The following is a 24,552-nucleotide window of genomic DNA, read 5'->3' as shown; positions in this document are numbered from 1 at the left end:
AAGCTTCATCCACGAAAATCTTAGGGTGCTCCTCCGATTAGGTTGGAAGAGCTCTCCCCACCACGATCTTGATGAAACGCACAACACCATGAAACACCCATTTCTCAAAATGAAGAAAATAACATTACATGATAGAATGAAAAAAAAAAAAACTTACCACGAAGGTAACCATTTCCATCACGAGAGTTTAGATACAACAAAAACCTTGAATCACATAAAAGGAACTCCCAAACAGAGATATATTAGACAATAAAACACAAAAATATTATGATATATGAAGAAACCTTCGGATCGGTCTCAATTTTGAAAATTTAGGTGTTTAAGATGGGTTGTGTGCATTCACTGTTCCGAAATTTCATTAATTTCGTTTTGATACTTGAGAATTGAGATGGTCGAGATAGTCCGTTGGATTGGAGATAGATTGGTGGTGTGGATTCACTGTGCCCACAATGTGGCTACAGTGAATGTGCCTCTATCCTACCCCATATCTATATCTTAATATTAAAGCTCCCGCAAGGGGTATTTTTCGAGCTCTATTAAAATTCCACGTCATCTCCTATTAAAACGAGAATTTCTCTCCTATTTGAAAAACGGGAATTTCTCTTCTATTATAACGACGAGAATTCCTTTTCTATTAAACAAATTCTAGCACTTCTAATTAAACCGGGAATTATTCTCCTATTAAAATGGGAATTCCTCCACCATTGAAAAGGGAAAATCTAGCATATCTAATTAAAATGTGAATTATTTTTTTATTAAAACAAAGATCTCTCTCCCAATTGAAAAAACGGTTTTTTAAAACTTAATTAAAACAATTTGTTGGAAAATTAAAACGGGTTAGCGATTAAAACCGAAGTCCCAATTTTCTAAAAAAAATCTAAATATTTTCAAAAGAGTTAGTGCGTATGCACGGGCATACAAGCTAGTATATATATATATATATATATATATATATATATATATATATATACACGCACTTACAAGCTATTTGATTATTCTTCCATAATATTGGTTTGGTTACGGTTAAAGACAGTTAACCAATAAAATTATTAGTTTGGGTCAATTTTTGGTTTTGTAAAATACATTGGTTTAGTTGTAGATCGGTTAACGATAAGGTGTTGGTTTGGTTGCGGGCCAGTTAGCCATTAGCCATAAGGTGTATCTTGTAATACCTAAACCGATTAGGGCGGTTCAGATAACGGTTTCAACCCAAAACCGAACCGAACCGACCCATGCCACACCACTCTTGGAAACAATATATGAGGCGGTAGGGTTGGTCATCGAGTTGAGTTGTTCATGAGTAACTCGAGCTTGCCTTGTCGAAGGCTCGACTCAAACTCGCTCATTCAATAATATGAGTCGAGTTTGAGCACAATTTTAAACTCGATCGAGACGCTCGCGAGGTAGTTGTAGTTCACACTTTACATAGTTATTATGTTAACACTTATTTGGGATAGTTATTTATGTTAGTATGTTGGATTATAATTACTCAACACATATTGATTGTATTTATAATGTGCACACCTTGAAATAGTTGTTTGATAATGGTTATTATGGTAGCAGTGAATTGTAGTTGTATTTTAGTATTTTATTTAGATGAGTTTAGCAAGTTATTTTGGTCTTGAAGTAAAATTTAGAATCTATTTGTGCTCAATTATCTCTAGTTTGTGGTTGAAGTCGAGCCTATACATAATACAAGTCAAATCAAACTCTAGAGCCTATGATCGAATTCAAATTTGTAGTCTAGAAGAATAGGAATCTAGACTCATTGAGCTACTCGAATACTCGATAAGTCGAGTTTGAGCGCGAAATAAAGTTCGAACAAAATTTGAGCTCGACTCGAGAGATACATGAGCCAAGCTTGAGTACCCTAGTACTCAACACGAGTAGCTTGATGACCAACCCTATATGATGGGCACAACACTCAACACTCCTACTAGATCGAATAAAGGCTATTATTCCTACACACTCACACTTTGTTAGAAGTCTTGAGTTTTATGTAAAAATTATGGTTTGGCAAAAGATAGCTTAAAGATTGTCAAATGGTCTGCTAAGTTGAGAGACTTGATGGGCATATTACAATCGATGTGGATCTCAACATTTTTGCCAACTTGGTATATATGAAAATGATATTACGTGGCTTTTAGATGATTAAACATGACCAAAACATTAGGTTTGCATTGAAATACATGACGCTATCTCAAAGTGTAATAAGTATAACCTCACATTGACTTTTGCGTGAAAGCTTTCTTTTATTTGAATTTTGATTCCCTGGTTATAAAGTATGTAAACCGTGGGGGTTAGCTAAGCAATATTTATCTGGAGATGGCCACAATCGTTAATTAAGTCAAATGCAATAAACCATATTACATACACCGAACTGGTGTTGCTATCTTCACCATTACCATATTGAGATTATTAATCTATTTTCAAACTATATAAGCATTAACAAAACATCAATTGCATAAACAACCCATCAATTTTATTCTCCCTCTATATACACATGCATAACAACACACAGACAATCCATTATTCTATTTCCTCAGATCATATGACAATTTCCAATGTGCTTAAATTTGATCAAATTGTATTGCTAATATGATTCAATTGATAGGTTAAGATACGGGCAATAATAAAATAAATAAATGTATAAATCCTAATATAATCATATATTTGAACGAAAAACCACTAGTTGTAATCATAAACCTATATATTCCACATAACCACATAATAATAATTATTAGGCTAAAGAGATTCTCAACCCCCCTTGGTTGGGGATGATTATGAATATTGAAGTTGCATGCAATGATCCGCCTTCATGAGCCTCCAAACTTTTATTGCTTAAGGGATTAGTAGGTGAATCTTTCTAACACCTTATATAAGAACAAATGATAATGCCAATTCATTGATGACTCAACCTATTCCCTCGTTAAATCAGTTTCAGATTTTTACAAAAAGAGGATAATCATTGGAAAGTAGAGAGTTCGTTGAATGAGATAAACTCTAAATGAAAAATATCTCGAAACAAATCATATTAAACGAATACTACATCTCAAAACAAATCATTCCTTTCAAAATTTCGACATAACCTCCTTTGTACTTTTAGCGTTTTCAAGAACGAGAAACCTGTAATAATGCACGTTCATCCAAATCCAACCATTTTCCAATCAATCCAACAAAGAAACCATAATAGTTTACAAATAAGATAACAATGTTCACCAAGAAGACGTTATTACATATAGAAACTACATGAAAGGTTATACATAAATTACAATATCTTCCAATCTTAATATACACGATGCGAAGAACATAGTATATGTCGAATCACATACCAAAATCCATTTGTAAAACACGATCCAAATAGATACATTTTATTTCTTCTCCATTTAAATTATATACAAACGCATTCCCCGCGCCTTTAACTAATTAACATTAACATGTGAGGTAAAAGTTATGTATTAAGCGGCTTCAACGTTTTCTGTATCATCTCACTAAAGGTAGTACTCCTGAAATTCACAATTTAATAAAGAGAGATTAGTACGTTAAAGATGTAGAAAAGGTCCATGCTCCAGAAAATCCAAGTCATTAAAAGAATTTTGAAGACATTCATACTAATATTACACTAATATATGCAAATGCTAATTTAAATGTAAAAGTGTTGTGTAGCAAATATATGGAAGCACATTCTTAAAACTAACACTAATAAAATTCAAGTTCATGCAAACACTATAAGAGAAATAAAATATCAAACTAGTTATTTCACTAGCAACAAACTAAACCATACCAAGTACTAACATGTAATTTTGATCTCAGCAGGCAGTGTAATCTTGCCGCGGCTTAAACAGTGAAACTCCACAAATGGTCGGGGATGGTAACAAAGAAAAACTTAAGAACTAAAATTCAAAACCCACCTGGCCAACGCATATTTTAGGTTGTACAAGTATATAAGATGTGTCGTTGCTTTAATGCTTAACATTGTCCATGTTTATACAAATTGTCCAACCCCGGGCAGGTATCCTGCACCTCGCGTTCATGATATCTACATGATATCTACATTCAACTGTGTGCTTCTTTCACGACATGCTCTTATCCCGGGTGTCTTCCTGTGGTATTCTAGCGTTAGAAGAAGTCATGTCTGTCCCGGACATCTGCAACGTCCTCCCACGCCTTTTTTTTTAGAAAAATATGTGACAAATTGAAGGAAAAGACTAACCCCATTCGGTTACTTTCGCGGTCTCCCTCACTAAACCGACTTGGATCTGAACTACGATTCAGATCAACTCTTACCGATATCGGATTTCCTTTTCGTTCCATATGCACTTAGACTTTACTTTGTCTTTCCCCGCTTTTTTTCCCGGTCCAATATTTTTTCTCGAAGGTCTTCGTTTCCGTGTAGAAGCAAACTCTCCAAATTTATGACCAACCTTTCCTTCACTTACAACGAACATCAGTTTTTCCGCATTCAGTTCTAGCCATTTCTCCACCTTATGATCGACCAACTACCCAAAAAGTTCTACCTGCATGTGTTAAGAATATAGCAAGCGTTCGTTCTGAGCTAGGATCAAACTCTTCTTTTGAGTATGATTGGTGAACCGTATCCTTTCTTTCTTCTCTTATGATATAATGATTGGCATAAAGTCAAATCCAACATAAAGATCTTATTCTCGAGCCGGAAGCGCAGGTAAGGGATACTGATTAGCCCCGCCCTACCTATCACACTCACATGCTGCAAAAGCTTCAAAATCAGCAAGCCTTTCTTGGTGGATTCTACTTAAAGTAAAGGCTCGGCTAGGTTGTTAGGGAGCAGCAGACAGCAGATAACCATATATAGGAAGATAGGTTGTAAGATACACTTCTTGACTTATAGCCTCTTGACTGCCCTATTTATTACAAGGAATACAGGAAGGCATCACTCTTATAGCTGTAAGAGGTGTGAGTTACGAGAGTAAGGAACAGAGTGAGACTTCTTGCTCTTCGCTTTCTACCTCAGCTAGTAAGAAACAGTTCTACTTTTAGAAGCCATTCTTAACGATGCTCGGGCTCCCCTCATACGGTGAGAGAGGGGGATCCCAGCGCTCCTGGAACAGATTATATAAGATATGAAAAAGAAAGAAGAGACGAACTCCTAATTCTCTTGCTTTAGCGCAAAAGAAAGGTCAGATCATTGCCCACTCTTTATCCTCATTGGACACAAGGACATCGATAAGCTAAACCAATTAGGCAGTAGATTCTTTCTATCCTACATGCGCCTAGCTGCCTGTCTTGAGATAGCTCGATCTTATTTCTTCTGTCCTTAGCTTCTCTAACCTTTATGAACTCTAGGAAGCCATTAAAATAAAGCACTTGGAAGCCAGAGAGAACTCCGGGGGAGAGAAGCGGTGAGTCCTTACTCAACTACCAGTAAGTTAAGGAAGCGATAGCTAGCTCGACCGGCAGGGAGAGGAAGAGATGGCTACAGCCTAAAAGCAGGAGATTTTCTCTATCCTACATGCCCTTAGCCACCTGTCTTTAGCATCCGGGCGATCTAATTGGTTCTTATTTATCCTATCTTGAAATAAAAATACAGGAGTGACATCCAACTACAAAGAACAACAGCAACAAAGAAGAGGAGCTACAATCCTATCTATTCTTATCTGTTTTAATCCGAAAAACAGCAAACTAACAGCGGAAAGCAGATAACCATTTGTCGGGGTGAAACAGCATATAGAATCAGTCAAAGTAAGCATCTCTATGTGAACACCTCAGTTTTGGAGCTGCAAAATTCTATCTTATCTTAATGCAACAGTTTCGAATAAGTGCTTCATCAAATTTGAAAAAAGGAAATATCTTTGGGTAACCCGTCATTGTTGGTGTGGAAGGCCGTAACTTAAGCATTCAGCTCCATCGCATAGCTTTAGCTCGTTGATTCAATTGTCATTATGTAATTACAAGCTGTTGACTTAAGTCCTCGTCAAGCAGTCTCGCCTCCTCGAAGAGGCGGGGGACTTTATCTATGCACTATGCTTCAAATATTCATTCAAGACTTTGATCCCCTATCGATCTATACGAGGATGTGTTTTTGATACTGGTCCGATATACCTTCTGTTTTCTTTTGGTTAGCATTTCCCTTTCAATTGAGGTTATCCCCTTTTTCATCCTCCCCACCTTTCGGTTGCTTAAGGCATAATAAAAGATTCACCAATCACACTTCTAGAAAAAGTCACTGGTCGCATAGTTTGAGTATGCTTCTTGTATAGCTTGGAGAATAGGAATCACAATCGTTTGAGTAGAAGCTTCGGCTTTTTATTATATGAATATAAGTAATATAAGTATTTTTTTACTCCCCTGAAAGCCGCTATTGCCAGTTGTTCTGATTGGTAAAGGACAGCACCTGTTGTAGTGTGCGAGTTGTTTCATATCGTATTTCACGTTGGTCCTAGGGTGTGCTTCAGCCTCAATCGACTGAGGAAGAAACTACTGAGATGACTTCTCACCCGAATAACCACCACCTTTTGCTTCATCGAAATCAGAATCATATTAGAAGAACAGCTTAATCGACAGGTTATGAATTTACCCCAGCTACGACAAGCACCTATGTATACGGGCTAATCTGGAACAGTACCTTAAGCTAAAGAACAGTACGACTGGCTAAAAATCTGCTGGAAAAGCACCACCTACGGAGCAAGAACTTGAGAACTATGCTAGCTACAAGCACACAATCAGTACGAGCTACAGAACCAAAAGCTGGAGCAGTAGCTACAACGGCAAAAGCTGGAAGAAAGACGATCAAACCAAACCCACCCCCGGGCAAGCAAGTAATTTGTAACAGACCATCCCTGCAGCAGTGGTGCGTCCCTCCTTTCATTAATGACTCGGTCATGGTGAATGTATGGATGTGGTGTTGGTTGTATAAAGAGCTAGTTCTCCGTGCTACAATGACTCACTTTGTTAGCCCCCAACTGCGCGCCTCATAGTTAGCTGTTTTCTCCGTATCCTATATCAAGGAATAAGAAATTGTCTTAGTTACTGCCATTCCAATTCCTGGAAGGAGAAAGAAATTCTTTTAGTCCCCAAACCCCGAGGCCGGGCCACGAGGGACGAAGCTGGAAGGGAGCAAAGGAATACAAATCGCCTTGTTTTCGGTCTCAAAATACTATGATCAGCAGCCGCTACTGTCCCTGCTATGGCGGAAAATGACATCTATCCAGGCGGGCAAGGACATCCAACACTAGCTAAAATGGCCAAGCAGTTCCGAAACCTTATTCTCTGACCCCAAGGGGCGATGGCACAAATGTATTATTTGCATCTCCCGTTCGATCAACTAATGCCTCAACTGCTGTAGCTTCTATTCGTTCATCGACTGTTGGATCCCCCCACCTTTATATTCTATTTCAGTCTCAAAATAAAGAAAAAAGAATCTAATGTGAGTCAATATCACAATATTTTATTTCAAAGGATGTCCGAATATTATCAAATTTTTCAAAAAAGCTGGGAATCTAACCATCCTTGCCTTCTCTTTCCTAGGAGCTGCGGCATTCGGCTTTGGCTTCTCCCCCGTAGTCAGACCTCTTTTCTCTTTCTCAGTTGTATGCTTTCCCTGTCTCTGGGCTCTACTCTCTCTGAATGGAGAGAATGAGTTCTACTCTTTCACTGGTTGCTATCTTACTATACTACAGAGTGGTCCTCTCTTTGCTACCCTCTCGTCACTCGCTTCCTTTTGAGAAGACGAAGAGGATGACACTGGGGATCGTTCTTACTTCAAGAAATTCCCATGAGCTGGTAACCCCAAAATCGATGATTCTTGGCCACTGACTTACTGCTTTCATTCAAATGCCACTGATGCGTAAGACATTGAGTTGGACTACTTTCCAACCTTCTAGTAATGCCTCTATTTTCTTTCCCTGTGGTCACCTTGCCCTTCTACTTACTGGCTTGGCTATTTCGAAAGAAAAGGATTCGCTTTTTCGGGTGATTGAACTAAAAAAGAATTTAACTAAGTGGCACTCCTTCCTTGCTTCTTACCCCGTAGTGGGATATTTTTTTACAATCGATTGTCCCTGGCTTGGCCAGGAACCTAGTCCCTTCTTGTGACAACAGAAGAGAAGGAATTGCCTTTTTCCTCTCTTTTTTGCCTTTCGCCTGGTCAAAGCAAAAAATCCACTACCGACTAAGATTTCCACGAAAAAAGCTGCTAGTCGAAGATCCACTATTTACTTATTTCTAATAGGATAGGACCATCGGAAAGAAAGTAAAATCGAATCCGTGCTTTGGGTGATTCTTCCCGCATTCAAATGCTACCCGTGAATGCTAGTCGAATCCGCCAAACCACATAAGCTAAGCAGCTAGATCGATTCCAAGCGTGTGATTAGTAGCTTATTCAGCAAAAGAAGAACAGTTTCTTCTTCTATGATGACATCTGCAGCAGATTCAATGGCTTCATGCCCAAGGGGGCGAACTTTTTATGATTTCACTAGCCGTCGTAGAAGGAAAGATGATCTATGCCCAAATCACGTCACGGGGTTGGATGCAAGTGATAGAATGCGCTGCAAGAATTGTCTCTTTGATGACCCTTAGGCGAGTGAAGTCACCTCCGTGGGATGGGAATAGCCCCCCACTTTAGAATGGAATGAAGCAGAAAGCATCCAAAGAACCGATTGACATAGGCACCCAGACCTTCCTTAAGAAGAAGAGAATGCACATGAAAGACATGAAATGGTGTCAAAATCCCTTGCCCTTGAATCTGCTCTTACTATTCTCGAATAGGCTCTTTCAGGTTCAGGAAGGAAGAATCCGTTGCTCTTAGGCATCCCGTCGAATCAGCTCTGAGGGCGGGGAGGAAGGACTGACGTTGTCGAGAGATGGGATTCATACCCAGCAAGCATCCTGCTTCTTGTGACAGAAGAAATTGGATATATAAGAAAGCGTCTGTTCACGTCAGGGTCCGAAGGAGATGTAGTTGCTTGTACTTGTTTTTTGTCGAGATTGGGTTGGTGTTCAGAGTACTCTAGTATAATACGAGATCTAATTTGAATATCGAATGTCTGTTGAACTGAACTCTCTCTCATGCTCTTGAAGTTGCTCTCTTGTTAGTAGGCTCTGCCCCAAGAGTCGTAGACCGGGAACCTAGAGGTGAAGGCAACTGGCAACGGATGGAGCATTCGGAGAGGTTTCAGTTCACATTCATTCGACTGAACTTAGCGAGCTCTTTCTCAGAATCAAGTTGGCAAATACCCGCCCCATTTATTTTTCTATTTATCGTCTAGATGGGGTAGGTGTGAAGTCTACCTTCGTACAAGATCCAATCTCGATTATCTTTCTGCGGAAGTATCTACTCGTTACGGAATCTTAAGTAGTAGATGTTATGTTAGAACCTGGCGTTCTCGGATCAACTTTCAATAAAAAAGGGGGCATCTATGTCCATCCTTGACAGACCAACACCTGCCTTTGGGACGTACTAGAGTCATGCCTTTCCAATCTTCTATCGCCGGAAGTCAGCCCGCCCCCCGCCCCCCCACTTCACCATGAATAGTTTCAAATCTCCCATCATATCAAATTCTCAACCAACACAAATAACACAACCAACGACATCATAACAGGTTTAATCTCAAGATACCTATAAGGGCATACTTTAATTGGTTCAGATTTGTAAATAAGGCTTAATATCAGATTTTGGAAAACTTTCTAGAATAGGACAGGCTGTCTTCTTTCCCCAACAAAAACTTGCACGCCTAACTTTTCAACAAAGAAGGTGAACTAAAACCATTTAAGGAAAAGACAGTATTTTATCGTTGAGCCGAGATCCATTTAAGGCATAAAACAAATGACACTATAACGAGCAAATGCTATAGCTAACAAAAAAGAGTAAACACACTTTCTACTGCCCAATACTAGCATGATTGCCAACTGCCACAATCTTTCATCCCCTCAAGTTTAGCATCCTGAACACTTAACTTGAATCCAAATACAATCCATCAAGACTTCTTTCTCAACCCAACTACAATCCATCAAGACTAAACAAACAAACATGGTAGGGAAATGTAAACAATCAAACACCAAACAAGATTATGTAAATAAAATCCTAAAGAGAACTTCAATCCTTAAATGCATTCGAAAATAAGTTGGAAACAATCATAATGTTCCCCAAGTAACTGGTCAACTGGTACAGGTTCAATTATCTCATTACTGATACTAACATTAAAATTGACAACCAAAGAGCAATAGAAATAATTAACAACACAAGCATAAAATTCCGAAAGCAAATACCTTAATACTAATCACAACTCCTTTTCGGCTAAACTTCACTCCTAGATCTTGATTAAATTCCTAAAGAATATCGTTGTATTCTCTAACCCACAACCAAAATTTATGACTATAAAGTATTTTAGATTTTACTTCACCCGATTCAATGACGCAAGTTTGTCAAATAAAAGGAAGACTATTATATTGATGGCAACATATCCAAGCTTACGATATTCGTTAGGTACGGAAAGGACTTGATTTGGTCATTATCAGTTTTGTTGCCAAAATCATAGAGGAGACCGTGGAAGGTGGTGGTAGTAGTTGTGAAAGGAGAAGATAATCGGGTGGTGGCGGCATAGATATGGCCGGGTTTGTGAGGATTGTCGCAAGAATGGGTTGATGGCAAACTGCAACGCTTTCTTCTCCTTTAGTGCCATCTAGTTGCTGTGTACCACTGACATCACAAAAAATACCATGAGACTAATGTAAGAGTGATTCTGAAGGGCCAATCAACCATGTGAAAGGTTGACGAAGGAAATAGTCAACAATCCATTCTTTAGAGCATTCCCAATACAAGTCACTATGAGGGGAAATTGAGAGTTTTCACTTTTGAATACCAAAAAACCCCTTGCCCAATGCAAGGGTGACAAAGTCGGTGACTTGTAACTAAGTCACAACGAGGGTAGCACTTGCTACTGAGATTTTCACTGAGTTGTGAGCTTCGGACGGAATGTTTTATTCCGTCTCGTGTTTTTTTTTTTAAATTTCGGTTTTTTTTTCTCGGATGGAACCCGTGTGTTTTTTCGACTTTTTTTTGGTTTTTTTTAACTTCGGACAGGATGCTTCATTCCGTATGGCGCGTTTTTTTTATTTTTACATTCAGACGGAATCAAACATTCCGTCCAAGGTTTAAAGTCACCTCTGCATTAGGCAACCTTTTCTTGTTTTTCACCACAAAGGTAACAAAGAGGGGAAATAGTCCTACATGGAGGTGAAAAAAAGTTGCTTGCATTAGGAATGCTCTTAATGGTTTATGATAATATTCATGTCAAAATGAACTAATTTTGTGTACGTTAAATTCCCAAATGCCATAAGAGAAAGTGCCTATAAGAGTTGATGCCAACTAACTTCAATAATAATATAGGTGGTGTCCTCACATAGCTTTCTTATATACTTGTACTGGTTAGTTTCTCTAGGACAATGAAAAATTCAAATATTCTGAAGAACCAAGTTAAAACTTTAATGTGCTAGTAGGTGTTTAGGAGTAAATTGTTCAAAGCTTAGGAGCCAGCTTTCACTTCATTGATGTAGGCACTCAATCAAAAAACATATTCTCTATTGTGCAATCTTTTCAACATTCACTATAGTTCTGATGGTTTGAGTTTGTAAAGTTACTACACGAAGGGATGTGCTGCAATCTCTCATTCAACAACACCCATCAACATGACACCATGCCTCCTACTAATAATTTGAACGAACTAAGGTCAATTATTGGTGGCAAGGCAGAGCTGTTGCACAGGGGAAAATTAGTTATACTAATTTGTAAAGAGGAACTTAAGACAAACCACACTATTATATATGGGCAAAAAAAATATTGTCAGACTTAAGAACACATTATTCTTCAACTAAAGTTTCAATAAGGTGTGCATATCACTTCGAAGAATTCATAAGGACCGCTCCAGTGGAAGACAACTTTGTATTCGAATACCAAGAATTAAATTGTAATGATAGGCAAAGATCTTTATTTTTAGTAAGGTGGTCTCTATGCAACTCTATAAACAGTTACTTCTTAAAATTCATCAGAATGAATTACTTGATGTTTGGAATAGGCAAAAAAATGTGATTTTCAGTGAGTTTCTCAGAGACTGACATAATTCTACCATTGTTATGCTATTCAAAGAGTGATCGATTCTTCTTCTTCTTGTTTTACAATATTGTGGAGTTGGAGTAGTTTCTTTGATTCGTTCAGGTTCAGTTTTAGAGGAGGTGGAAACCTATTTTTCGTTTACATTGTCGACAAAATTATGATGTTATCTTTTAAAATTTTTTTCTTTCGGTTCTACCCTCCTGTTCTTTCGATTCTACCCCTCCCATTGTGTGGTTAGAAATCGTGCGCACCAAAACTTTCGGTACATCTCGCGCACCATAGATATAGCATTATATATGGGCAAAAAAATATTGTCTGACTTAAGAACACATTATTCTTCAACTAAAGTTTCAATAAGGTGTGCATATCAATGAAGTAGCAAAAAAAAACAAAATGATGATTGAGAAATGCTACAAAACATCACTTTGAAGAATTCATAAAGACCGCTCCAGTGTCCTAATTTCTATTACAATAGAGCAAGTCAACTTGGCAAATTCTTAGTGATATCTTGTCAAGCAAAATAGTCCAATCCAAGTTATTGAATTCCTTCCCTCCACACATTCTCATTGCCTTACCTTTCCTTTGTTTTTGTCTCTCACTCTTCTCTTACTTCTATAATGTTTGCACCAATTAATTCTCCTTCAACCCCTTGTCTAATTACTTCACTCAAATATGGTGACCCAGTTAGGGGTTGCACTGACTTCTTCTCGTTTACTCTTTTCTCCTCTCCCCAAACCCTTCTTCTCCCTTTCATCATCATCTTATTCTTCACCAACTTGTTCAAAAATTCACTTCAATCCATCTGTTCAACTTATTAATCACAAACTATCACCTCGGCATCGGGTTTTCATTATTTCCCCTAAAGCCACTGAGCAACAACAAGGTTAGTTTCTTATGTTGTCTAGTATATATAATATATCATCTCGGTAATTCGGTATATTTACTTCGACTGTGGATATTATTTTCAGGTCAGGTAAAAGAAGATGAGATTTTTGACAGTAACATCATGCCATATTGTAGCATTGAGAAACAAAAGAAATCATTAGGGGAGCTTGAGCAAGAGTTTTTTCTAGCACCACAAGTACTCACTCTAATAGTTCTTTTAATTCCTCTTATGATTATTATTGTCTGTACTTGGCTTCGGTTTTCATAGATTCTAGACATAGAAATTTGAAGAACGAGATTCCGACAAATAGAAATACAATCTCATGCTACATTAACATCAATTAAAATCAATACACATGATATTCTGTTTAAATGTTGTCAAAGAATCATATTTCATAAATATGAATGCATATAATTAAGTACCATTTTTTGCCACTAGCCATTACTAGGCCAATTAGTTGCCTAAGATTCACAAACCTGTCAAATCTTGTTTGCTCCACCCCTGATTCCCTGAATCCTGCTTTCTCCATGACCCAATCACCTCATAGCGTGAATACTGAAACCCAAAGACACATAACAGAAGGAAAAAAAAAAGGATTCAACTCTAGTTCTTTTTAGTTTCCATGGTGTAAAGTTCAACTCAAATAATAACAGAACTAACCAAAAAAGTAAAATATATTCTAAGTTACTATTTTCTCATCAAAACAACCAATCAAATAACATAATCAATCAACAACCCAGTAACAGAATGTATGATCAAAGACAAAAAACTAGCAAAAACTCCCTAGAAAAAAGAATAATTTGTTCAACAGTACCATTGATGGGTGTGCGAAAATAGAGTCGAAAATCCCAGTTGTAGAGTTATTCTTTGAAGAAGAAGAAGAACCACCCTTTGGTCCAAAAACCTCATTAGATATTGAAGAACCAGTTTGAAGGTGAAGAAGAAGAAGAAGAAGCAGCAGTTTGGAGTAGTTTCTTTGATTCGTACAGGTTCAGTTTTAGAAATGGAAACCATTTTTCGTTTACATGGTCTTTTTTTTTTTCGATAATTTTTTCGTTTACATGGTCGACAAAATTATGAGGCTATCTTTTAAAATCTTTTTCTTCCGGTTCTACCCTCCCATTGTATGGCTAGAAATCGTGCGCACCAAAACTTTCGGTACATCTCGCGCACCGTAGATTTAGCCTTGTAGAATTAGGTGACGAATTGTTTTTATGTGAGGGACTAGGGTTTTAATGGGCCGCGATAGTGGGTACTGCTGTTATTGGGCCTCAGCCCAGTTTATGGCCCAAGTTTCGTCGCCTCACTGAAATATTGACAAAAAATCGGTTTATTGAAAATATATAAATAGATGAGTCTCTCCACTTTTATTAAACTGGGCAGAGCACTCATACTATTTTTTTTTTTTTTTTTTTTTTTGTTAAGGGTAATTGTATTAATAAGAATTTTTTTGAAGTACAAAGAATAGATAGGATTGATAGTAAATCACTATCTCAAAGCTCAGTTTACAAATCTATAATACGTGGTGTTCATATCCTCAATTCTATGCGCGAATGCAGGCCTGCCATCCCACCACTTATTCTCTCTCTTTTCCAAGTGAGCTGCTTCTTTGGAGCAGATGTCCGCACCAAAGTTAACCTCACGCCAAGTGTTAGCCACAATGATCCAGTCCGCTAACCCTTTCACTTTGTCCCAAGTTGCTTGAATTTGCTCATACTATTTTATTGTATCAAGTTATATATAGGCTAATTTAAAAGAACCTAGGTTCACCGATGTTGTTGTAGAATCCAATGACGTCTGAATAAGGTAAACTTTATTGGTAAGCCTATGAAAATTTTACCAATAAACGAACTAATGTATTTTGAAAAAAATATATAAATGTTAGAATTACCAGTAAGAAATTCGTCTTGCTTATCTCGTGGGGCTAATTTCTTGAAATCGACAAAGCTGAATAGTTGTCGTGGAATTGATGTTTCATCTGAAATATTCCTCATGGTTGTATACTTCTCAAATGTTATCTTGTTTTTATTGTTCACGAGATAGTAAGACCTAATGTTTTTAATGGTGAATTTTTCCAAATGTACCACTGAACCATCTTGAACTTTTTCCTTAAACTGTGGATAGATCTCCATAGGTATAGACGCATTGATTTGGTCACCCTGTATGAATGAAAAAAATAATGGATAAAAATCGCAAAGTGATAAAAGAGATGTTGAATAAGTGTGGTACTTACTTTTTCGTCGATGAGGATCATATCCTTACTTAACAATGTCTCATTTCCAACCAGATAGTGGTCCCAACTTCTATCAATTTTTACTCTGAGCTTCAAATTTCTAACTGACTTGGTGGCTTGCTTTATCAAACTTTAATGAGTTGTCATGTCTAAATGCTGCAAGTTCAGTTTGTTACATTATATAATATTAGATCGACCGAGAATAGATAAGTAGGAGATTATCTTTTCAAAGTTAATATAATTAACTAAAAAATAAATATAAAATGAAAACAAAGGTATGTCCAATGAAGTAGTAAATTGTAGTGATTTCAAACACTTGGCATATACAGAAAATGGGTGTGTATATTCAATAAAGAATAAACGAGAATAAAAAAAAAATGGTGAATGTGAATAATGTCTCCATAGTAGCTGTTGGTCCTCTACACTGTAATAGAATAAAAAAAAAATAGTTAGTTAATAAGTAATTAACTCTATATGAAGTTAAAAAATGAAAATTTGAGATTGAACTAATATTTTTTTTACCTCATTGTAAATTGTTGAATGCTTCTTTGTAGACAATATTATGAGTGCATCTTTCTGGTTCGTCACCATTTTTCTTGATTAGTAATTTTAGTTCTGATCGTGCAGTTGTTCGTGATACTGCAACGTATAGTTATCCATGACTGAAAACTGGCTTAAGCAAGTATACCCCCACATGCTTCAATGTATGTCCTTGACTTTTATTTATTGTCATTGCGAAACAAATCTTTATTGGAAATTGTATTCTCTTCAAAATGAAAGGCTAGTTGGTGCACTTATAAGTTGTCTCTATCCTTGGTATATCAATTTCCCCGCCAATGTTGCTCCCTATTATAATTTTTGCTCTAATGACTTTTGGAGCTAGTTTGATAACAATAAGTCTCGTTCCATTACAAAGACCAAGGCTCTGGTTTATGTTTCTAATTAGCATGATTGGCGTCCCAAGTTTCAACTCCAACTTGTGGTTTGGAAGACCAGATCCTTTAATTGTGTTAAGAAATTCAACTGGGTATACTGCATACTGTTCTTCAATATTTTCAAATATGGAACTTATTAAATCAGTGCTGAAGTACTCACGCATTTGTCCCTCGAAAGAAGACAGGATGTGGGAGTTGATATCATCTACAGACTCGTTTGTAGGTGACAGAATGCATCTATCTCTGAAGTAGTTGTCATCCATGTATTTTGATGGTAAAACTTTGTAAATACTTGGCACAATTTCACTTATGCTATCACCGCCAGGGGGAATAAGAAGATCATTAGGAATTTGGATCCAATTTTTTTCTTTACCTTCGAATATGGAAATGGCAGGTAAGTTTCCTTCTCCGAGGTCTAGTACCCACTTGCTGAAATCTGACGCCAATGAAGAGTCCACATTCTCTAAGCACATGTTTTTAGGTAGCTTGAAGACTTTGCAATGGTGCCAAATATGTGATTTGTTTATCGATGAAGCAATTATTAATTCCCTTGTACCTCTTGGAATGACAGGTAAAATATGTCTGAAATCTCCCCTTAGCAGAATAATTTTACCTCCAAAGATCTTGTTTTCATTTTCTTTTCCCATTTGATCTTTCAATGTCCTATCTACTGCTTCAAAATCATGCATCTGGGTCGTAGGAGCTTCGTCCCAGACTATAAGATCATCTCGATGAATAAGTCTGGCCAGCATGGTGTTTTGACTTATATTGCAGGTTGAGTACTCATTAATTTCTATTGGGATTTTAAATCTTGAATGCGATGTCTTTCCACCTGGAAAAAGTAGAGCTGTTATTCCCGAAGAAGCAACTGCAATGGCTATTTTCCCTTGTGACTGCAGTTGGGTCAGTATGGTATTGTAGAGGAATGTCTTGCCAGTCCCTCCTCCATAGACAAAATAAACCTCACCTAAGTTTGTATTGACTGCATTTATAATTTCATCATATATAGTCCTCTGTTCATGATTCAAGCAATTTTGCATTTCATGAAATTGTTGGTGCATTTCATTGTGACTATATTCTTGTTCTTCCGTGATGAGTCTATCTGGGTCTCTAGGTTTTGACCTCATATCTTTGAACGGTATCTTAAAATCCTTCAGTTGACGGTTTACTTGCTTCAGTAAACTGTCAATCTCAGTTAGCGCATGGTTTCTGTTGAAGTATGTAGTGTCAGTCTCACACATTCTATAAGTGTGAGACTGTCCCTTAGTTAAGGAGTTGCTATTTTAGTCATCCAATATAAATAACAATTGTAGATTAGAGTAAAATATACTCTGAAAGCCTACCTTCTTCTTGTGCCTCCATCCTTTCTTCTTCTACACACTCAATCCCTTTAACCTAACAAGCTAACCACCATATGTATCTCCTATCATAATTAACATGGTATCGGAGCCGACTCTGTTTAGAGAATGCTAGGAGAGAGATCCTCAGTTTCAAGGTTCCAGTTTTAGTATTAGTTGTTGTCTTAGTATTGTTTTGCTTCCGCAATCTCTCGGTATTGATAAAGAGGAGTACGTCAGGTTTTCATAAGGCGAAGGCGTGGTATCGTCATCTCGTTGGTTTTCTCAATCTCTACGCGGTACCGGTCGCTCGGTTAAAGCTTCTTGAAGCACCACCTTCGTAGTACTTTGTCATGGTTTTAGCGATTTCATATTCTTTTTCATCAAGCGAGTTTTTTTTTCTTTTTACAATGACTGATGTTGTTCCAAAATCTGATGAATTCGGTAATACGTCTGTTTTCTCTGTTGGTATGACCTCTGTCAAATTGGAGGGTGTTGCCAATTACCTTTAATGGGCAGAGGCAGTTATTGTTTATCTTACTGGAAAAGGTAAGAAAAATCATCTGACAGATCCCCCAGATGATAAAGGAAAGACAACCTGGACGAAAGATGACGCCTTGGTTAAGAATTTCCTGTGGAATACTATGGAGAAAGATGTTTGTAATACTGTGCGGTTTTTTAAAACCTCGAAGGAGATTTGGGAGTATCTACAAGAATCATACTCTCAATCTCAGAATACTTCTCGTATCTTTCAGTTGTATGAGAACATCTTTGATCTCACTTAAGGAGATATGTCTATCTCTGAATATTACAATTCTCTTCGTAGCAAGTGGGAAGAACTGAGTATATATCACCCACTTACTACAGACATAAATCAGTTGAAGATACAAAGAGAGGAATTTTGAGTCTCCAAATTCCTATCTGGGCTACGTCCCAAGTTTGCTAATGTGAAAGCCTAAGTTCAAGCTGAATCTAAGCTCCCTACTTTGTCTGAGGCTTACTCTCGTTTGTCTCGTATTACTGCACCTCCTCCAAGGCACAATGACAGTGCGGTTTTATTGATCCCTCCAAGCAGTAATAACAACCCCTCTTCTGGTCGTGGTAATGGAGGTAGAGGAGGTAGAGAGGGGGGTGGGGGTGGTCGTACCTTTGCACAAAGCTAACAATGCCACAGTAGTTGATCAGAAAGTGACTCATTTTCAATGAGTTCAAGAAGACTTTGTAACCCTGATGAAGCGGATACAAGCTATTCCCAGTTCATCGAGTTTGTCCGACCAACCCACTGCGACCCTAGCCGATTCAGGTAAAACATGTCTTCATACAAGTGGTAACAACTCTTGGGTTATTGACTCAGGAGCTTCTGATCATATGACAGGTAATCCCCAGTTGTTTTCTAATCTTGCGTATACTCACACACCATCATATGTCACATTAGCAAATGGAGCTAAGGCTAGTATTCTTGGTCGGGGTACTATTCAGTTAACTCGTAATATATCACTTGTCTTAGTCTTGCTTATTCAAAATTTCCCCTTTAATCTATTGTTTGTTCATCGTCTCACCCAATCTCTTCACTGTAATGTCATGTTTTCTTCCACTCATGTTGTGTTTCAGGATCTACAGACAAAGACACTAGTTGGTGGGGGGTATGAGCACGGGGGCATCTATTACTTTCAAGATGATTATGGGCACTCTCACCAGAAGTAGGCTCTCACAGTCTCAGTCTCTCCTGTTTAGTGGCATAGACGTCTTGGTCATCTTCCTCTGGCTAGTTTGCGAAGTTTAGTTCCCAGTATTTCTTCTAGTATTCAGTTTTTAAGTTGTGAGGTTTGTTAGTTAGCTAAACATTGTCGTGCTATTTACAAAAATAGGTTAAATAAGTGTTCTAGTGCTCCTTTTCAGTTAGTCCATTCAGATGTCTGGGGTCATTGTAGAACCGCTAGCCTTTTTGGAGCCAAGTATTTTATTATATTTATAGATGATTTTTCTCGTGTTTGTTGGGAGTATATTATGGAAAATCGTTCTCAAGTATTCTTTGTTTTTCAAAAATTCTATGCTGAGATTACTAATCGGTATTCTGCACACATGCATGTTTTTCGAACTGATAATGCCAAAGACTATACCTCTACAATATTCCAGAGTTTTTTTAGATGACAATGGCATTACACATCAAACCTCCTATGTGGATACACCTTAAACAAAATGGGGTTGCTGAGAGAAAGAATAGACCCATTCTTGAAGTCGCCCGATGCTTAATGTTTCAAACAAATCTCCCAAAGTTTTATTGGGTAGAGGCAGTCCTTACTGCCACATACTTGATTAATCTTATGCCCTCTTCAGTATTAGGGGGAAAAACACCACACTCTGTTCTTTTTCCTGGTCAACCTTCTTTCCATCTTCCCCCTCGGATTTTTGGTTGTGTCTGATTTGTTCATAATCTTCAGTCGGGTTGTGATAAGTTAGACTCTTGTGCTATTAAGTGTGTTTCCCTTGGGTATTCACGTACACAGAAAGGGTACAAGTGTTATAGTCCTCATCTGCGCAAATCATTTGTCTGTGCTGATGTTACTTTTTTTGAAGATGTCCCGTCTTCAGAAGGGAAGATGTCCTCTGAACCATTTGAGGATTGTGTTATGCCATCTGGTGTTGTTGGATATGATCTTGGTGAAAGTGAGGGAGCTCGTGAAGAAGGAGCGCGACCTGTGCCCATAAATGGCCTTATAGAGCGCGACCTGCGCTCCCTTGATGGTCGAGTTCCAGGCGATGGAGTGCACCCTGTGCCTGTAGGAACCATTATTTCAGAATGAATATTCTACAAACCGCGAAAACCAACGTGCAGCGGAATTAATGTGGTTCACGGTTTTGGATAGAAAACATACCTTTTAGAATCGGCTAAGATGTAATCTCTAAGAATCCAAGCTATGAATCCGAATCAACAATCAACCCCTTGATCTTCTGTTGTATTCCTGTAGAATAGATTGGACGTTGTGTGGGCAACGATCTACCAACACCCTTCTTTCTCACAAAGCTAGATCCAATTTTAGATCTATCTTTCCTTGCCTATTTTTCTAATCCAGTGAATAGTGATTTCGGCCAAGAGAAAAAGGATTCTATTTATAGGCTACAATAGGGACCATGAGGAGAAATTAGGGTTGGGCCTCCTGACGGGCTTGGGCTTCTCATGTTCTCCCAGAACACACGGCCCAAGTCCGTCAACAAATGGCTTATTCCACTAAAGGCCATTGTTGCACTACCGCCCTAATCCCAAATTACGTGTCAGCGTTCATGGGCTCCATATTATATGCTCGTTGATCTCCCCGTGTTTAAGATATCGAATGCCCGTTGATTAAGTCAAGTTACTAACAACTACATTAATCAACTTCTTATGTTCTTGAGTAGTACCACTCAACCTCATTGTTATGTTGGAATAAATCCACCTGCAGGGTTTACATGACAATCTTTTTGAGCTCCTCAAGGGGACATCATCAACCCGACTTCCTGCGGGTCACGGATTCCTTCTATAATCAACAACACACCTTACATACAATGTCATTACCCAATCCATCGAGTTTGTTGATTCACAAATGAATCTCACTCATTGATGATTTAAAGCAATGTACAATGCACGTAAGTGCCTATTATTATATCCAGATTAAGAGGACAAACATCCATAATAACAGAGGTGTTTGTTCTCTTATATAGTTAGTATAAAGAGAAACAACTTCACTTGGTCCTGTTCAATACACATAAAGTGTACAAGTGTAATCCTATAGTCAAGATAGACTAATACCAGATTATACTACAACCGTACCAATGGTTTGTCCAAATCCATTTAGGTTGTGAATGATTACTTATACTTTATAAGGTACTGATGATATGATCTTCTGTGTGTTCACACCATATCATCTACAACATAAAGTATTAGACATATGGATATAACTAATAACATATATAATATGCATAACATTTGCCCATATGATTCTCATTCAAAATATAAAGAATTAGAGTTATTACAAAAGTAATGCTTTTAGTATATAACCCTATCAGTGCCCACTGATGGCCTTCCAGAGCGCGACCTGTGCTCCCTTGATATTCGAGTTCAGCGGAGCTTATCCGCTTCCATCGATAGCCTTCCAGAGCGCTGGGCGGCCAATTACCTTCAATTGCCATTCCAGAGTTTGAGGCCGAAAGTTCAACTGCTCCACTGCCCTCACCTCCTCCCACTGTGTCTGTGGATCTTATTGCCATTCAATCTGTCCTCGATGTTCCTATTGCCCTTCGAAAACTTGAACGTCCACCTACTAGTATGCGTCTTCCTAGTAAGTATGCTTAGCATTCTATTTCTAAGTATGTTTTCACTGATCATTTACCACCATCTGTCAAGTCTTTTGCTACGTCCTTATTGTCTGTCTCTGTCCCGTCTAACTATAGGGATGCTCTATCTCATCCTGGCTGGAAGCAAGCAATGGACGAGGAGTTGAGTGCCTTGTATTCTAATGACACTTGGGTTCTTACAAATCTTCCTTCTGGGAAGAAAGCAGTTGCTTGTAAGTGCGTTTTCACTATTAATCATAATCCAGATGGTACTATTTCTCGTTTAAAGGCTCGTCTGGTTGCAAAAGGCTTTACCCAGACGTATGGTATTGATTACTCCGAGACATTTTCTCTAGTTGCAAAGCTCACCTCTGTGCGTATTATGATTTCTCTTGTTGTTCATCATCATTGGCCTCTGTTTCAGTTGGATGTGAAGAATGCCTTTTTACATGGCGATCTTCTGGAGGAAATCTATATGGTTCAAACTCCTGGTTTTGTTGCTCAAGGGGGGAAAATCTGTCGATTAAAGGAGTCTCTTTATGGGCTCAAGCAGTCTCCTAGAGCTTGATTTGCGAAGTTTAGTCAGGTTTTGATGGCTAATGGAATGACTAGGTGTGAATATGATCATTCCATGTTTTACCGAAAGACCCAACAAGGGATTATTGTCTTAGTTGTGTATGTTGATGATATCATTGTCACAGGGTCTAACAAACAGGGTATTGATCGACTTAAAGTCAATCTCTCAAGATAGTTCCAGACCAAAGATCTAGGAGAACTGAAGTATTTCTTAGGCATTGAAGTTACTAGGTTCCCTGGTGAAATTCATCTCTCACAGAGAAAGTATGTATTAGACCTGCTCAATGAGACAAGTAATTTAGGAGCTCGCCTAGTAGAGACTCCTATGGATTCGAACGACAAACTCCAATCTGATGTTAGAGAGATGTATGCCGATATTGAGGGATACCGTAGATTGGTGGGAAAGCTGATCTATGCTACTATTACTCGCCCCAATATCTCCTTTGCAGTCAGTGTAGTATCTCAGTATATGCATGCACAACGGATTCCTCACTACCAGGCAGTTATTCGTATTCTGAGGTATTTGAAAGGTTCTTCTGGTCGTGGATTGGTCTATCGTTCTAATGGAAAGTTTGATGTTGTTGGATATTCAGATGCTGATTATGCAGGATCAGTTTCAGATAGACGATCCACCACTGGGTATTGTACTTTCCTTTGTGGAAATTTGGTGACATGGAAGAGTAAAAAGCAAACAGTTGTGTCAAAATCTAGTGCAGAGGCTCAATATAGAGCTATGGCTCAAGGGACTGGTGAGCTAATGTGGATTCGTAATCTGCTACATGAGTTAGGTTTCAAGGTACAGCTACCGATCCCTCTTCATTGTGACAATCAGGCAGCCATTCATATCGCTTCTAATCCAGTATTTCATGAGAGAACTAAGTACATAGAGGTAGATTGTCATTATGTCAGACATAAGGTTGAAACAAAGGAGATAAGTACTCCTTATGTGGCTTCTCGAGATCAGTTAGGTGATATCTTCACCAAACCAGTGATTAGTCCAATTCTGAGTTATATTGGTAACAAGCTGGGCATGAGCGATATCTATGCTCTAGCTTGAAGGGCGGTGTTGAAGTATGTAGTGTCGGTCACACACATTCTATAAGTGTGAGACCGTCCCTTAGTTAAGGAGTTGCTATTTTAGTCATCCAGTATAAATAACAATTGTAGGTTAGAGAAAAATATACTCTAAAACTCTACCTTCTTCTTGTGCCTCCATCATTTCTTCTTCTACACACTCAATCCCTTTAACCTAACAAGCTAACCACCATATGTATCTCCTAGCATAATTAACAGTTTCTAAGCTCTTCAAGTGTTAAAATCAGATCACTGTCATTTACAAGAGTTCTTTCTTTGTCCAGTATGTCGTCTGTAAACAACTCCCAATGTTTGTTCCATAGAACCAAATGTTCACTCACCTCACAGAAAACTAATAGTGTCACAAATAACTGCCTCAAGGAAGCACTACCAGCCCATTGACTTGCTTCAACGATTGCATCGTTCCATTCGTTGTCATTTTGCAACAGTCCAAGTGCAACACATGTTGATTTGAAATCCTCATACACCTTGCCGTTGACAGTTCTGAGATCTTTATATGATGTTGCACCTTTTTGAACATTTAATACCATTCGCAAATAAAACCGTTCACCTGATGTCGGATGTGCAAAGATCCTTCCGATTTTTACTTATTCCTGTCTTAATTTCCAATATTTCAGAGAATCAACCCAAACAAATTTTAATAGGAAATCAACTTACCTCAGTTGTCTACCATCTTCATGTAATTGGTTATAGCGCATCCACTCTGTAAATTTGGTTTTATTTGCACTTTCACAGGTGATGACTTCATCTGTGTTGTCATCATCATGATAGAACACCATATGTTCGCCTTCAAGATGGAATGGTAGTCTCTCAATAGGTGGGTATTGATATTGGATATCGTATCCAAATATATGTTAAAAGAGTATCTTGATTTAATTTAAGGAAGAACAAAAGAAAGGAGTTGACGTTAAAGAGTGGTGAGTATGAAGAAAATAGAGTTGTAGGTTTTTATTTATTACTTTGATTGAATTAGTACTATTTTTTTTTATTATAGTGATTGGCACTACATCAGAAATGGCAAAAAACGACGGTTAAATCCGTCCTAAATCGAGATTTACGACGGGAAATGGTGTCCCAGACTCCGTCGCAAATAG

At 38.0% G+C, this 24,552-nt stretch overlaps 2 long non-coding RNA genes and 1 pseudogene across 2 annotated transcripts; 2 read left to right on the top strand and 1 right to left on the bottom strand.

Annotated features, from left to right (window-relative positions):
• Window positions 1–3,212: 3,212 nt before the first annotated feature.
• On the bottom strand, window positions 3,213–14,126 carry LOC147474817 (uncharacterized). The gene is made up of 3 exons (XR_015207616.1): window positions 13,786–14,126; window positions 13,448–13,526; window positions 3,213–3,506 (listed from the first exon to the last, which is right to left on the bottom strand). It is a non-coding gene; the product is annotated as an uncharacterized LOC147474817 (long non-coding RNA).
• On the top strand, window positions 9,508–13,166 carry LOC147474818 (uncharacterized). Its single transcript, XR_015207617.1, has 2 exons — window positions 9,508–12,968; window positions 13,054–13,166. It is a non-coding gene; the product is annotated as an uncharacterized LOC147474818 (long non-coding RNA).
• An 8,562-nt stretch (window positions 14,127–22,688) lies between the features above and the next one.
• On the top strand, window positions 22,689–23,420 carry LOC147474816 (secreted RxLR effector protein 161 pseudogene; annotated as a pseudogene).
• Window positions 23,421–24,552: the final 1,132 nt, after the last annotated feature.

This window comes from Coptis chinensis, chromosome 9, assembly GCF_015680905.1.
Source record: "Coptis chinensis isolate HL-2020 chromosome 9, ASM1568090v1, whole genome shotgun sequence".
Lineage (NCBI taxonomy): Eukaryota > Viridiplantae > Streptophyta > Magnoliopsida > Ranunculales > Ranunculaceae > Coptis > Coptis chinensis.
The sequence above is the reverse complement of the archived record's forward strand: the minus strand, read 5'-3'. Positions and strand labels throughout refer to the sequence as shown.